The sequence below is a fragment of the Lineus longissimus genome, chromosome 16 (genome assembly GCF_910592395.1).
Source record: "Lineus longissimus chromosome 16, tnLinLong1.2, whole genome shotgun sequence".
Classification (NCBI taxonomy): domain Eukaryota; kingdom Metazoa; phylum Nemertea; class Pilidiophora; order Heteronemertea; family Lineidae; genus Lineus; species Lineus longissimus.
This window is the reverse complement of record NC_088323.1, coordinates 13,064,726-13,079,692: the sequence shown is the minus strand read 5'-3', so window position 1 is coordinate 13,079,692 and position 14,967 is coordinate 13,064,726. Positions and strand designations below refer to the sequence as shown.

At 41.7% G+C, this 14,967-nt stretch overlaps 1 protein-coding gene across 1 annotated transcript in view; it reads right to left on the bottom strand.

The window, feature by feature from the left end:
* Window positions 1-14,516, bottom strand: part of LOC135500090 (beta-1,3-galactosyl-O-glycosyl-glycoprotein beta-1,6-N-acetylglucosaminyltransferase-like) — a 54,961-nt gene extending 40,445 nt beyond the window's left edge. Inside the window, exon 1 of the mRNA XM_064791253.1 lies at window positions 14,421-14,516. The gene's annotated coding sequence lies outside the window, so the exon portion shown is untranslated. The remainder of the gene's footprint in view (window positions 1-14,420) is intronic.
* Window positions 14,517-14,967: the final 451 nt, after the last annotated feature.

Here is a 14,967-nt window from a genome sequence, read left to right as displayed (position 1 = left end):
TTTATGAGTTTATTTCATAAAGAAAATGTCCGAAACTTCAATCGCTGGTCTGAGTACTTAACTAACAAGTCATTTGATCGTTATGCGAGCACAAAGTTGTGAAATTCTAAAACACCTTGCTATCAATTGATCACCGTTGACAGTGTATAAAGCGCTGTGCCTCACTTTTGGCGACAGCGGCATTCATAATCACTTGGGTTGGTGCAAAACTTTGAAGCAAAAATCACACCTCTTTGTTCAGTTTGAGGTGTTTTTGAAAATAAATTGGTACCTCATCCGAGTTATAGGTTATCTCACTGCTCGTCTGTGCGCTTATTTTGCCGGCCAAAACCTCGGCCAGGTGCCTCGATATTTGGGTTACTTTTCAGCTCGACCCTTTCTTAGTTTAGTGAGACAACCAACACTTCCAGTTAGGTAATAATTGTAATTGGTTACTCGCCTTGTTGGAGTGGCTCAGATTTTATTTCGAGAACAAAGAACGGGGTGATTTTGTCTGTCCGCGACAGCAAAGACCCACGAAGCATTTCCGACAACAGGCAACACGACCATTGTCGTCCAAATCCTACCTTGTTTTGGCTCTCGTTCTCGGTTCAAATCTGAGCCTCTCTATTTAACATATGTTGCAATAAATATAAATCCTACCTGAATTGTGATAGTGTGACAAAATAATCCTCCATAGTCGCAAAGTAACTGAATTATTTAGGTTTCCGAGGTAACCTAAGTTGAGAAAACGTCAACGTCATTCACATAAACTGCAGGCCTAATACAATTGTTCTTTCTAAAACTGATGCAATGAAAATAATCGAATAGTTGAAGATCTGCTGAAATTCGACCAGGCATCTGTGAAAACGAAACCTTGTTCCCACGTAATGATTTGGATACGAAAGTACGTGGAAATTACAGCAGGACCCTGTTTCTATGGTGCTGGGTATCGACCAGCTCCGTGCACCTGTTGTATTCGTGGAGTGCGATTCAACAATGGAGGGCGAGGTAATTTGTGCTCCTTGTTTACCAAGGTTATGACAGTGATCATGAAGAACGGTAGCTATTATATTGTTCGACTGCATGTGTTTTGTGGGTAAATACCACTTCAACTCATTGAGGGCAGGCCCATCTTAATTATTATTACAATGATATCTGCTGATATTGGTAAATCTATGCGATCAGACAAAACTATACCCAATCTCACGAGAAAAACATGGCACTTCATGCAAAACATGCCTAAAATACACTCCGGACGCTTTGGACCGGCCTCGTTCCTCAACATAAGGATACCCAATTTGGATTACGCAATTCACTGCCCCGGGAGTCTAGCCTATAATGGCGCGCTGGGAAAGTGTGTCAGTCTTTCGCTTGAAATTGCTCGTTCTTGGTCTTGCTTTGTACAATTCTGGCAAAGTAAGTACAACTGTATATTTAGATAATTCGGACATCGAAATTTCAGATGTATGATTTTTTTCATTTTCTGTGCGAAATCATTGTGCCATTTCATCTTGAAATGGAGTACATGCAGTCTACAGGCCGGTGTAGAAGTTTAAAATGTCCTAGGATAGAATGCCCAGGAAACAAAGGATTCTATTATGCGCTTCAATCTCTGAGCTATTGACGGTCAGGGTCTCTATAGAACCATATTGCAGAATACAAAAGGGCCGGACACTTTTTCCAGGGGGGCATTTGTTACTGTTACACCGAGTCAAATCTTATCCCAACTCACTGATAAGAGCCTCGTTCTGAGTTTCACCTGGTTGATGTGTATCTGTGTACATCGCACAGCCAATGTACTAGGGGAGTTCCCAGCCATGGTCACATACTAAAGATGGGCGTTCATGATGAATAGCATTGAACATGTTACTTCCGCATCTTCTGCATGACTGCTGACTTAAGAGACTTCCTGGGTTCGCTTTCATTCTATTCATTCTACTCGTAAAGAAAATGAAAGTCGGTAAAGCGGCTGGTAATGACATGGTTTTGAATGAAATGATCAAATCAAGTCATTCAGCTATTATTGAGGCTATTACGAAAATTTGTAATTTTGTGTTGAAGAGTGAATCATATCCCTGCTCGGGGACGAGTATTGTTATCCCAATTCATGAAGGTGGTTACCTCACCGAGGTAGATAATCATAGGGGAGTGACAGTTTCAAGCTGTTTGAGTAAAGTTTTTACAGGGGTTTTAAATGACCGATTAAATGTGTGACGTTTAGAACCGCTGATCACATGTTCGTGTTGTCTTCTATCGTTTAAGTTTTAAGCGAAAGCATCTTCCATTGTATTCATGTTTTGTAGACTTTTCAAAGGCTTATGATCGGATAAATCATACTTGCCTGTTTTATAAGCTTCTAAAAATATGGAATAAGAGGGAAATTTGTAAGAGTGATAAAGGATATTTATGAGAAATATGTTTCTTGTGTTAAAGTGGATGACAGACTCTCAGATCTTTTTAAACAGAATATTGGCCTCCGCCAAGGGTGTATTTTGAGTCCATTATTGTTTAATATATTCATTAATGACTTACCCGATTACTTGAATTCGCCAGATACGGACCCAGTAATATTTGAAGGGAGAATTGTTTCTAGTTTATTGTTTGCGGGTGACCTCTTAATTTTGTCTCAGAGTGGTTTATAAAGAGCTTTAGACAAAGTGTCCGCGTTTTGCAAGCGATGGTGGTTGGTTGTCAACATATCGAAAGCAAATGCAATATGTTTTAATAAATGTTAAAATAGGGTCTTTCCCTCAGAGTTGGTGATGCGGACATTGATTTTGTTGAATCTGTTAAGCATCTTGGAACCTTCAAGAAAGCAGAGCAAACATTAACAATCAAAGCAAAGCAGGCAGCTTACCAATTGAATAAACATTTTCACATTTATCAGGGTACAGAAGTAAAGACACTCCTCAGTTATTTGATTCTTTAATAAACCACAACTTCTGTATGGTTCTGAAGTTTGGGGTGTTTATCTTTGTCGTAAGCTCACAGTTGACCATATTAGAAAGCAGGTATTTGGTGGCCGTTTTGTCTGTGAATTGGTTCATATGAAGTTTTGTATTAAGTCAGTCTTAGGAGTCCGGCGTCAAACGTGTAATGTTGCTGTTCTTGCTGAGCTTCATTTATCTTATACTATTTTTGTATCAGTTTTAAAGTTGATACATAATATTACATTAAAGAATATGAGTTAGCTCAGTTACCTATGAGAGCTGAGTTTAATAATTTGTAATGTCGAATATCCAATTATTTTGACTTTCCAGCTGGTATACTTAAGTTAATAGGGGTGACGTGGTAGATTAAGATTTAAATGCAATCAACACTTCGTTTGTGGGGAAAACGAGGTTGAAGATTAGGGACTCGTTAGAAACGTTCTTTGATTGATGAACTTAAATGCCAAAGTAAGTTGGAGTTGTATTCTTCTCTTAAGGCCAATTTCGGAAGAGAACGGTATTAAGATTCAGTGGTTAACGCTAACTTTAGAAGAGCCATTTTTAAGGTTCGTTTTAGATCATAACTTTGGTATTGAGTCTGGATGAAGGAAAAATATTCCCAGGGAAAAACGAGTTTGTTCATTTTGTACCTCAGATGACATAGGGTCGGAATTTCATGTGAAATGTGACAGGCATGATATCAAAGAAATTCGGGCGAAAGCTCTTGAGGAATTGAAATTTCAAGTTTAATGACTATTTGTTTTCTCACCACGACAGCCCGTCACGTGGCAACATAACAGTCGGGCATTGCTCCTCGCTCTCCAAATTGAGTTGTCTAATCTAATGTCAGTATAGCGTCATTTTATAAACGGTTTGTTTCAATGTCATGATGAAGCGCACTGATAATACTACATGATGGGTTATAACCGGAACCCCGCGATACGCCATCTGATTTCACTTGTGTGTATAGTGTATACTGCAATGCACAACGATCTCTATGATTGATATTCATATGATGCGCACCACACCCACAAATATATATATATATTAGTACTGATCTATAGGCGAGACAAAATTCCGGTCAAATATTCGTTTCGCGAAGAGATGGACGGGTGGGTCGGTAATCTCGAGAGGGTAACTAAACACTGGGGTTCGTGCCAAGGGTTCTCCTCTATGCTTTTTGTCCAGGCGCAGCACCCGGACAGAACCATTTTCCCACCTTTAGCACCCGGAAAAAAAGTTAGCACCCGGACAGATTAACAGAGTTGGTAATCGTTTTTCTTTTAGAGCACCCGGACAGATTTTGGCCAATTCACTCTGCCACGTGCTCGACCTCGTCACAATCTTCATTTAGTGACTTTTTTTCGTAATGGCGACGTCGAATGGCATTAGAGAGACTACGTCTGTCCCCTAACCTCGCCGTCCCCAGTACCCCTCTAATGTAAGACTGCCTCCCTTACACGAACGCTTGTGGATAATTGGGTGCTCTCCCATCCTTCTTGGACACCACGCGGCTAAAATTGTTGCATACTCTTTCCATGCCACCTTGTATCACGGTCAAGTAAATATCATTCATCACCAATGTCATCCAAATGCACCATATGTCAATAGCGCCAAAAATCAACCATTAATGCAAATAAGTGTACATTTGACTTCTTTCCGAAAAGCATGTTCTACCGGGAGTGGTCGGGATGTGCGGTATATCTGTTTGTCGTGAGTAACCGTGAGGAAAATGCGGAGCGGCATATTTTTCAAACTAGAAAACCAGTACATCATCTTGGTCTTACTCCCTTTAAATCTAAGCTCATTAAGTTTTCGACTAATACCCGTTCCTGTTTGTATACATCAGTCCACTTCTGCTCAAGCAAAGTTAGATTTACTGAATTTTAGTCCAGCTGCCCACATTAGGCTAGTCATCCAATAGGGCACGATATTTTACTCATTTGGTCGTTATCCGCGCCGGCCGTGCAGTCTCCACCGAATTCCTTTAAAACGGGATTTTGACCCAATATCACACTGTCCGCAACGGGAGGTGTTTTGCGGGAGGTTTTTGCGGCACGTATTTAATCGGCCATATTTGTCTGATTTATATCCCCTATCGCCTTCCACACTATAATATGTAAAGAGCAAGCTCTAGTGAACTCACACAACTGCTAGACATGGGGAGCCCCCCCCCCTCAAACCCCCGTCCTTCTGACATATTTAGCCAGTACATTGGGGGGATGAGTCCCCCAAACCCCCTCCCCCTTTCTTCACCAGTTAGTTAATAACAAATTTTGGTAGCTTATACACTGTTGGGCAAAATGGTTGTCACCCCTGCGATGGCAGATATGATTTCATATCCATTTTTTATTTATTTTGATATGGTAAACATTAATGAGTGGAAACTTTGCAGTTGTACACACATGGTATTAGCGGGTGTTTTTGGACCACAAACTTGCACATGTTTGCCATCAATTGCTTATTAATTGACATTTTATCTACGGAGGCTCATCAGGGACCTAAACTATGGAAAACATCTTTGTCATTGTTTCACTCTGTTCTCTCCATCTGACCAGATTTGATTGTCCAAATTGATAGGAATTGCACAATTGGGTAATTTCTCACTGCTTGCATACCTAATATCGGGTGCAATGAGCGCTGCAATTCGTCGGGACATGCTTGTAACGAGGCTTTGTATCCTTCGTTGGGGGATTTCGCCCCAAATACGGACAATTGCATCACCAAGGTCGGCAAGGTTCTGAGGCTGAGGGTCCAAATTTTCGAGTTCTCTGCCGATATGGTCCCAAAGGTGCTCTATGGGGTTCATATCCGGGCTGTAAGGAGGCCAGTCCAGACGGTTGACGTCTTGTTCGTGCAAGAAATTGTTCACTATTGCTGCTCTGTGGGGTCTGGCGTTGTCGTCTGCTAGTGTCCAGTTGTTGCCGAAGTGGGCCCTTGCTTCTGGCAGCACGTGATCTCGGAGGATCTCCAAGTAGAGGAGACCGTTTACATTTTGCTCTAGGACGCGGACTGCAGTTTTTCCATGATAATGAATGGCGCCCCAGATATGGACTGAACCACCTCCAAATGAAACACGCAGACCTACACAGTCTTCCCGAAGCTGCTCGCCTGGTAATCGACGAACTCTGACCCTGCCATCAACACGGAACAGCAAGAAACGGGACTCGTCACCAAAGACGATGTGGCGCCACATTTCGTCCAGCACGTCAGCATGCGCTCTCGCCCACAGAAGTCGTCGACGTTTTGCCGCATCTGTCAATTTTTGACAGACTACCTGCCTTCTTGCATAATACCCGGCAGCAATCAGCCTACGGATTACCGTTGTCCGACTAGCGTCAACATTATCCAGGTTGTGCCAGTCATTGCGCAGCTGTGTCGTCGTTTTCTTACGATCTGCACGGCAACGACGCAAGAGATGACGGTCGTCTCTTTCATTAGAGATGCGAGAACGACCAGTAGATCCCCCAACGTTAACATTACCGTCCTGTCGCCACTTCGAAATCCACCTTTGCACCGTCCTTTTCGAAAGTCCCATCACTTCGGCAATGGCGCCAGGACCTTGCCCGCTGCGCCACCTTCCAATGGCCTCACCTCGCTGAATTTGGCTGTATGGGCCGGGCATGACAAGTTCTGCATTGGCTGGTCAAGAAAATCCAATAGGATTGTGTTGGTTAACCAGGAGAATGCACGAACACCTAGTCGGCTGTGGACTAGGCATAGGGCCGAAAGGACATGGTCAGCAGAAACACTCCTTTTATTGTGTCTTATTACATCACACGACTGCCATAACCTGTGACGAAATTGAATTAGGTCACTCATGTCAATTTCAATCTAAGAATGAAAGAAACCTGACCATGATTGTGGAGAAATATGGATATAAACCTGAAACTCACAATTTTCTTTAGGGGTGACAACCATTTTGCCCAACTGTGTATATTCTTAATTGTTTTAAACGCGTTTTTTTTTATTTGTTTGGCGCCAAAATAAAGAATGTCAAATTTACAATCTTGACACTAGAGGCGCTGATGTCGTTCCGGCACGGTAGATGCTGAATCGGATAGCCAGGCGGTACGGGAAAACCTGCACCCTGACCACGTGACCTACATCAGGGAATTCCTCTATTACTTCAAAGTTCCGGCAATGGGTCGAGTTTGGCAGAGTTACTAGAAATCACGTGAAGCCCCCCCCCCCCCCCCCCTAATAATTGCGTCACGAGGAAGAGATGGGATTCACGTCCGACGTCGTAATACTGTGGGTGCGGTGCGTCATGAATGCAGGATCGGCCAACGCGCGGCCCATATGGAATGCGACAAAACTGTACCGGAAGAAGTACTGTCATGGGTCTGCACATTTTTTTTCAGATTCGATGGACATGATGGATATATGAATTTTGTTTACACTTTACATACAGTGTATACGTAACCATTACACTCACTACGTTGTGTGAGTTATAAGCGTCCTATGCTCCTGATTGGCTAAGACGGAATTTTACGGGGAGATTTAACGGTAAACATTTGCGTGATTTTGCGGAAGGTATGCGACGGACATTTTATCGGCCGTAAATGTATGATATTGGTCGCCTACCGCCTTTCATATAAACGTATAGTCTAAGTCATTTTGTAGAGAAAAACAAGCAACCCTCGCTACAAATATGTAAGGTGAAATATGTTGATCACACGTGAAATCAAGTACCGTGTACCTGAAATGCACGTCGTTTTTATAATTTTACTACAAGAAGTGCTTTTTTACTACACAGCGCATTAAATTGTTAGACACCGCTATCGCTTTATATCCATGTATCATTTCGAGTGGCGACTGACCTTGCTTCGGTCCAGGACATGCATGCCGTCCTAACAAATCTTTCGGCTGACATGTTCACCTATGGTTGACGGATCAACCTGCCAATTATTATCACAAACAACACTAGGTCGGTACGTAAGGTACAACGACCAGGATGCCGTTAGCTTCGGGGGATTTCATGGATTTCTAATGCAACGAATTCAATAATGCGAAAGGTTGTCACAAACAAGTGTAAAACCTATCTCTCACATTCTAAGCATCTTCGTCTGAGGTGTACTCTAAAGTCACAAGTCTCATCGTCGATCCAGCATGATTAATCCATCTTGTCCGTTTCAATCTTCATTCGAGGTGTACTTAAGACTCACAGTACAGATGTATCCATATCATCCACTTTAGTCTTCGATCAAGTTGTATTTAAGACTCAAGGTCCGGATGAATTCATATTATCTGCTCTAGTCCTCGTTAGAGGTGTATTTAAGACTCATGGTCCAGATGAATCCATATCATCCGCCCTAATCTTCGTTTGAGGCGTGTTTGAAGAGTTCCAGTCGTTAATCAAGTCTTTATAAATAGACTAGCTGAACGAAGTGAAAATAACTAAATTGGAGATAACCTCTTATGCAGTTCATTGACTGGAGTCAGTAATGTTATGCAACATTATGCCATGTTACCCAGATGCCTAGCTCACATAATCAACTACCTGGGGGAACTCGAAACTGCTAAGATTTATCAATGGAAGCTTATTCCCGCCTTAGGTTTTAACCGGGCCGTTCAAAACTTCCGATTTTTATAAGCGTTTCGCGACAGGTGTTCTTTTATGACTCTTGGTCCAGATTGACCCATATTATCCGCTCTGATATGAGGTGTAGGGTATTTGAAAACACATGGCTACGATGAGGACATCTTGCTTATGGCCAAGTACACCCATTTATCAGCTCTAATATTCGTTTGAAGTGTACGTTAACAACACAATCGTGTAGGCCAGATGAATATTTTTCTGATCTAATCTTCGTTCAAAACAAAATACAAGCCCGTTGGCTTCGAGGGTCGCAGCTAGTGAGGCTGATGATGGCTGATGAGGAGAGATAAAAGGGGTAAAACACGGACTAAAACACACCAAGGCAAAAAATCCCATCACCGGTTGAAACTGGAAAAGGGGAATCCCCAACAATGCAATGCACAGCGTGTTAAATAGTACATCAACGTACGAAAAAAAATTCATGCTCAAGATTTCTGGCCTAGTTTACTCGTAGACTGCCAAGGCTCATACACGGTCACAATATACACTGTAATAAAAAGGAAAATGTCAAAAAAAGCCTCTAAGATTTCCAACAGAGATACTTCATTCTCTCTCAAACTGAGTTATTCACATCAACACTAGACATTGTGAGATTTTAGAATCAATGTTAGACCAGTCCGTGTAAAATTCATTAGCTCATTTAGCCATGTAGGCCTCCTCCACAAAAATGGCGAGGCTATGCGTCAATTATAAAGGAAGCTAAAATCTTAAGGAAAGGGTGCACTGTTTGATTCGTGTCTTGATAACCTCACATTTTCTGCTTCAGTATGTGAGCTCAATGGTACTCTCTCGAAATCTTCGTTCACCAGGTTTGCAACGCGATACACTTCGTTAAAGAAATACTTTGGGGGCAAATCGTCTAAAAATATATGGAAATGTTTTGATTACTGGATGCTTATTTACCTCGGTTCAGCTCAACAAGACCTGTCTCTATTTTGGTGTATATAAAACAAATCTTTGTGCATGTACAACAAATGTTGATTATTTAAACACCTTCTCGACTTTTCTACCAGGGTCCGGGCGAAAATGTAAGATATGTATTACCCCATTCAAATACTCGACAAAGTGCATTTTCATGGGCTGTGAAAATAAGGACCGAATACATCCTATCCCTTCAACATGTTCAAAAATTGGTCTATAGCTGAGTACAATGACCATTAGTGTAATGGAATGACAAAACAAATAATACTCATCACTGCTATGTTGCACTGGATGAGAGGTGTTAACTTCCATTAAATTGCCACAGACAGGTCTTTTTAGGACAAAGTCATAATCAGATATAGGCCGTGGATAACAGACTTTGGTGTGATTAGAGAGTTTGAGATCGGCAACTTATAGCAAAACTCATACGTATACTTATAGTTTTTGCAAAATAAGACATGGGACTGATTTTTTGGGACTGATTTTTTCCCATCATAAGTTGTAAGGTAGAATGGGGTAATTGTAGCCCCTATTTGATTGTATAGCCCCTGCCTATGATACTGATTGATATCCCCATGCATCAAACAATGCAGGGGCTACAAATAAACTGGGGCTACAATTACCCCATTCTACTACCCTACATAAGTCGAATCTTCCAGCCTGGATTAAAATGCTCTGGCTGTTGACTCACGTCTGAGATAACACAGCTCCAATAGGAAAGGAAACCATACTAGCTCATACCTAATTACCACCGCCAACAGCGACCCATAAAACAGAGAAAAACCACCGGTTTTGTGGGTCATTTTTTGCGTTCAACCCGTCACATTCTTATACGCGGACCTTAGCTGAATACAAAACCCATTACAAGACTTATTCATGCTTCTATGTTGTCATCGTCATCAATCGGCGCTGACTCTATTACATGATCGTGCTTCTATACGCGGATACCGAAAATACTAGCGGCTCCCGATCCCTTTGTTGTCACACTTGCCTCAATCAATCAGGTTCCTTGGTGGTTCGCATCAGCAATAAAACACCCCTACATGCATATATCAGTTCTTCATATACTTTAAAGGCAACATATCCATGCCACAAAACTTGAAGAAAAAAATTATGGGTCTTAGTTTTTTACTTCAGGGATCTTAGAGGGGTCTTAGTTCTTAGGTCTTAGTTTTGTACACACCCCTATTCTTTCGATGTTTTAGCAAGAACACTTGGTTCAGGCGGGTCAGTCCAACACGCCTAGAGTTTTGGGCCAACTTGAAGTGGACTGGTGCAGCATGCATGAACATGTGCATCCCTAGCTTGGCCAAATAAGGTGGGGTCAGTGCAGCATGTACAGTCCTACCAGAAAGTAAATGTCTACCGTTTAAATATCACAGAGATAAAATTATATATTTGAATGCGGTTTTCAGCAGAGAATAATATATTTAGTTGGTCATATATCTGTCGTATTTGGATGTACCTAATTCCATCCCCTCGTTATGTTACAGACGTTTCAAAAAAGGTCCATTTCATGTGTTTTTTCAAAAATTCACACAAGTCTATGAACTGTGCTTTATGACCATCATTTTTTGGCAGATGCAATTCCATAGAATGTGTTCGATAGTGACAAATACACATAAAGACCCTGACTGACTGCATTGCTGACCACGAGGGAGTTCGCAAAGGTCACCAGCTGTCTGAAAAAGCAATCGTCCACAGCGACCTAAAACTAATCTTCACAAATGAAGAATTCAGCAGGAATTTCGAATGAAACCAAAAGAAACGTTTGTTGCATCATAGTGTAAAAGTTGTCCAGTACGTTTATAAGACCTTAGCAAAGGCAGACACGGAGAGAACGAGTTACTTCTATAACGTCATAATGTATTCTACCAATTCGTACATCTTAGTTGAGTCACCTCAACCCATCAGGCTAATTAACATAATGCTATTTTTAGATATTGTTACATCCTCCTCTTTTTGAGAGCTGTTGGTCACAACACTGACAGTCAAAGAGTCCTTGTTTCATTACCGGACCACACTCAAGTCTTAGAATAACAGCACAATGCTATTTTTAGATATTGTTACACATAGTTCATTCATACATTGCGAAAAAGAACGAACATAAAAGAAAATAAAAAGTCAGCTTTTGAACATTTTTAAAATTGCCTGTTACAGGATGAAGAGGCATGATTAGCTGGGCACAAATACAACTAGATACTTTACCAACTAAATAATACCATTGTCTGCTGAAAATCGCATTCAATTATCTTATTCTATATCTGTACGGGATATTGAAAAAAAAACATGAGGACATTTACTTTCTGGTAGGACTGTACATGTTATCACAGTATCGAGCTGCATCGAAAACAGACCACTTATGACTTTTTCCCGTTTGTTCTGACTCATGATTAATATAAGCACTTATCAATATCGCGTCCTCAATAATGTATACATAATGATAGTTCCAAACATGGGCTGCTCAGCTGCTGTGTTATTTGTTATAGAGGGTGTATTTAGAGGAATATGTGTTCAATCTTAATAGTTTTAATGTCATAGGCAATTTGAACTTGAGGTGTTGGTTGTCTCACCGAAACCGCAAGGGTGGAGCTAAAATGCAGACCAAAACCGAGGCGGAGCCGAGGTTTTGGCCAACATTTTAGCTTCACCAAAGCGTTTTTTGGTGAGACAATCATTACCGACAGATTTCTATTCTAAAACATCTCAAATTTGATAACGAATAATGTGGTCTTTTTAAATGCTTCTTGACTTCTTCCATATTTTGCACCAACCCAATCGGTTATGGTTGCCTAAGCATAACCGCTGAATTCAACACGAGGCACGGTAGGCGCATAGTGCATTTACACTCTAAACTGCGGTTCATAATGAATCCAGAGATTTGAATTTAGAATGCATGACCTCTGTTACCTTAAAAGTGGCTATGAACTAATCGAGTACCTAGGTCAGTAGGTGACATGACGTATGATCTGGCCATGATGTCAAGTTCGTCACAATCAATGTAGGCCAAGCGACAATCCGACAAGAGTTCACAAGGAAAGTAATGAGTTTTCCCGATATGGCCCCCTGGTGGCCAAGAGGTCAATAAGATAAGATCGAACCGAATTTCGATCCCTGCCGTTACCTAAAGCAAGAGGTGCATGGGTAGGCTACTAAATCTGAGGTCAATTGTAACCGCAGTTTTAAAAGACTCAGTAAAACCTTTAGAAAGCCGCTGATTGCGTTTAAGCACTCTAATGTCTGTCTGTCGCTGAGCTCCCGGACTAAAAGTTTCGAGTCCAACACCGATTCAGATTGGGAAGATAATCATATCATGTGGATATTCCCCATTATCATACCTCAAAAGCCTCGTGAAATAATGTTTTTACCGGACAAATAATGTTGACTATTCTATGGGTTGACGTGCAATATTTATATATTATACTCCAGCTTACGGACATGATCGAGTGATTAAGAACTTGCAAATAACATCCTTAAAGAAGGTCCGACTGGACAGGAAACACTGGTAACTCGTGTCTAATCGCTACTTCTTATTTAAACTGCGCGGATAGGCAGAGGACTCGACAGCTAACAACAATTTGCGTCGCATGAATGTTAAAGGGCATTCCGTAATGCACACTACATACTACACAATGTTTCGATCGACAGAAACTGTTCTCATACGGGTCCAGTCAGATCGATATTCAGTCATCTATATGCAGGGGATGAGGCTGCAGTTTGGTGATGCGAGCCCCAGTGCGGCGTCAGTCTTATGGCAATCCCATCAGCCGGCTACAGAATTCCTGCGGCACCGCTGAAAGGATCTGAGCGAAACTCGTTGTCAGAGGCCATCTGACCCAAGCAGATCATGCACACAAAGATGTTTCCATACCCTGAGCGATTCAACTCTGTGAATAGGTTAAATCCGAATCGCCGGTATTTTTGTCATGAACCAATTATGAAGCTCTTTTTGTCTTTCCAGTTTCCAGGAGTTTCGGCCCTCTCAAGAATCAGACCAGCCAGTATTCACGACGACGACACCGGACATTGCTCTATCGTATAGACTCGCCGCCGGGCTTCAAGTAGGCCTACATTATATGCCAGTGTGAGCCCAAGGAACGTCCGTACTCGGCATCCAACTTGACGACGTTGGCGATGTTCTTTACTTGTAACTGTAGCTTTCTGACCTTAATTTGTGCATAACCTAACCCGGATATGAGCTTATAATTTTGTCAGTATTTCTTGTTCTTCAGAATCTAAAATTTCTCATGATGGGGAGGGGGGCGTTGCTCATGAAATACAATCTTTTCACATATTTTTCACTATTTTTGGAATCCCCTCTTCAATAGGGTTTAAACATTTTTCTACCGCCCCCCCCCCCCCCCCCATCAGTACTGAGTTTCAGCAAATTCATATGCATAGTAACTCGACTACGGCATTGTGTCTAACTGCATTTCTATTTTCCTGGAGCGCCAGTGATCACGAACGGCGTACCCCTTGAAAAACAATGGTACCGTGCAAATGCAGTGTGCTATTTAAAGCAACTGTATGGAGCAAATGCACTTACTAGACATCAGTATACCACCAGTACATGTGTACTTCAGACTCCAGCATCATGACTATATATATTATAGCTGCTGGCAACTCCATCCCAATGATCAGGCAGGATACATTGTAGTCGGTAATATTGTTCCGCGACCGATTTATTAGCATAAACCATTCGTTTAATAAGCAGTTCAGAAGCATCGAGTGGCGACTTTATTTGGGAGAAGAGTCAAGGCTATAATAATCTTAATACTGTGCTCCAATAAAGACTTCCAGGACTCTAGTGGAGAGCAGAAGCTGATATTAGGACATACGCATTTCTTTGACGATGACAGCCGCGCCGGCAGCATTAAATATGGAAGGAGATTTATTTGACGGTTGTAATGACAAAAAAGGCCGTACGACAGTGAGTGCATTACTGAAAGACAGAATTTGATATATTTGAAGAGAATCTAACTTACCCTCTCGTAGCATAGTATCCATTAAAATGGCTTGTCGTCAAAGGCCACATCATGTACAAGCCTTTTCCTAAACCCCGTGTATCCTCCACGACTATCCTCCGCCCCCTACACGTACTAAACTATTGTGGAATAGACCGCTCCTGGCGGCTTTCATAGAGGGCAGCTCTTGCTGAGAAAGATCTCTTTGTGTGCGGATTCTGACAAGCTTTTGTGTCCTTGGCTATTATCTTGATATTCATCTATCAAAGGGACACTGTAGGCAGTTACTAGGTAGGCAAGATAAAGTTACACAGTGTCGCCAATAGGGGTCTCTCCAATCTCACAGCACGTCAAAACTAATCACGCTTGTACAATGAATATATTTAGTGCTGTATCTAAGATGACCTAGTGCCCTTACTATGGATATTAGTCACTCGAAGATGGCCAATTCAACCCTGCTGCTCCTGCCTATAGTCCTCCTGAACCAAGTGTGGATTGATCTATACGATATATCTATAATATTATACCCATAGCGCAGGCAGGTTCAAATGTGCTATACCTTGAATTG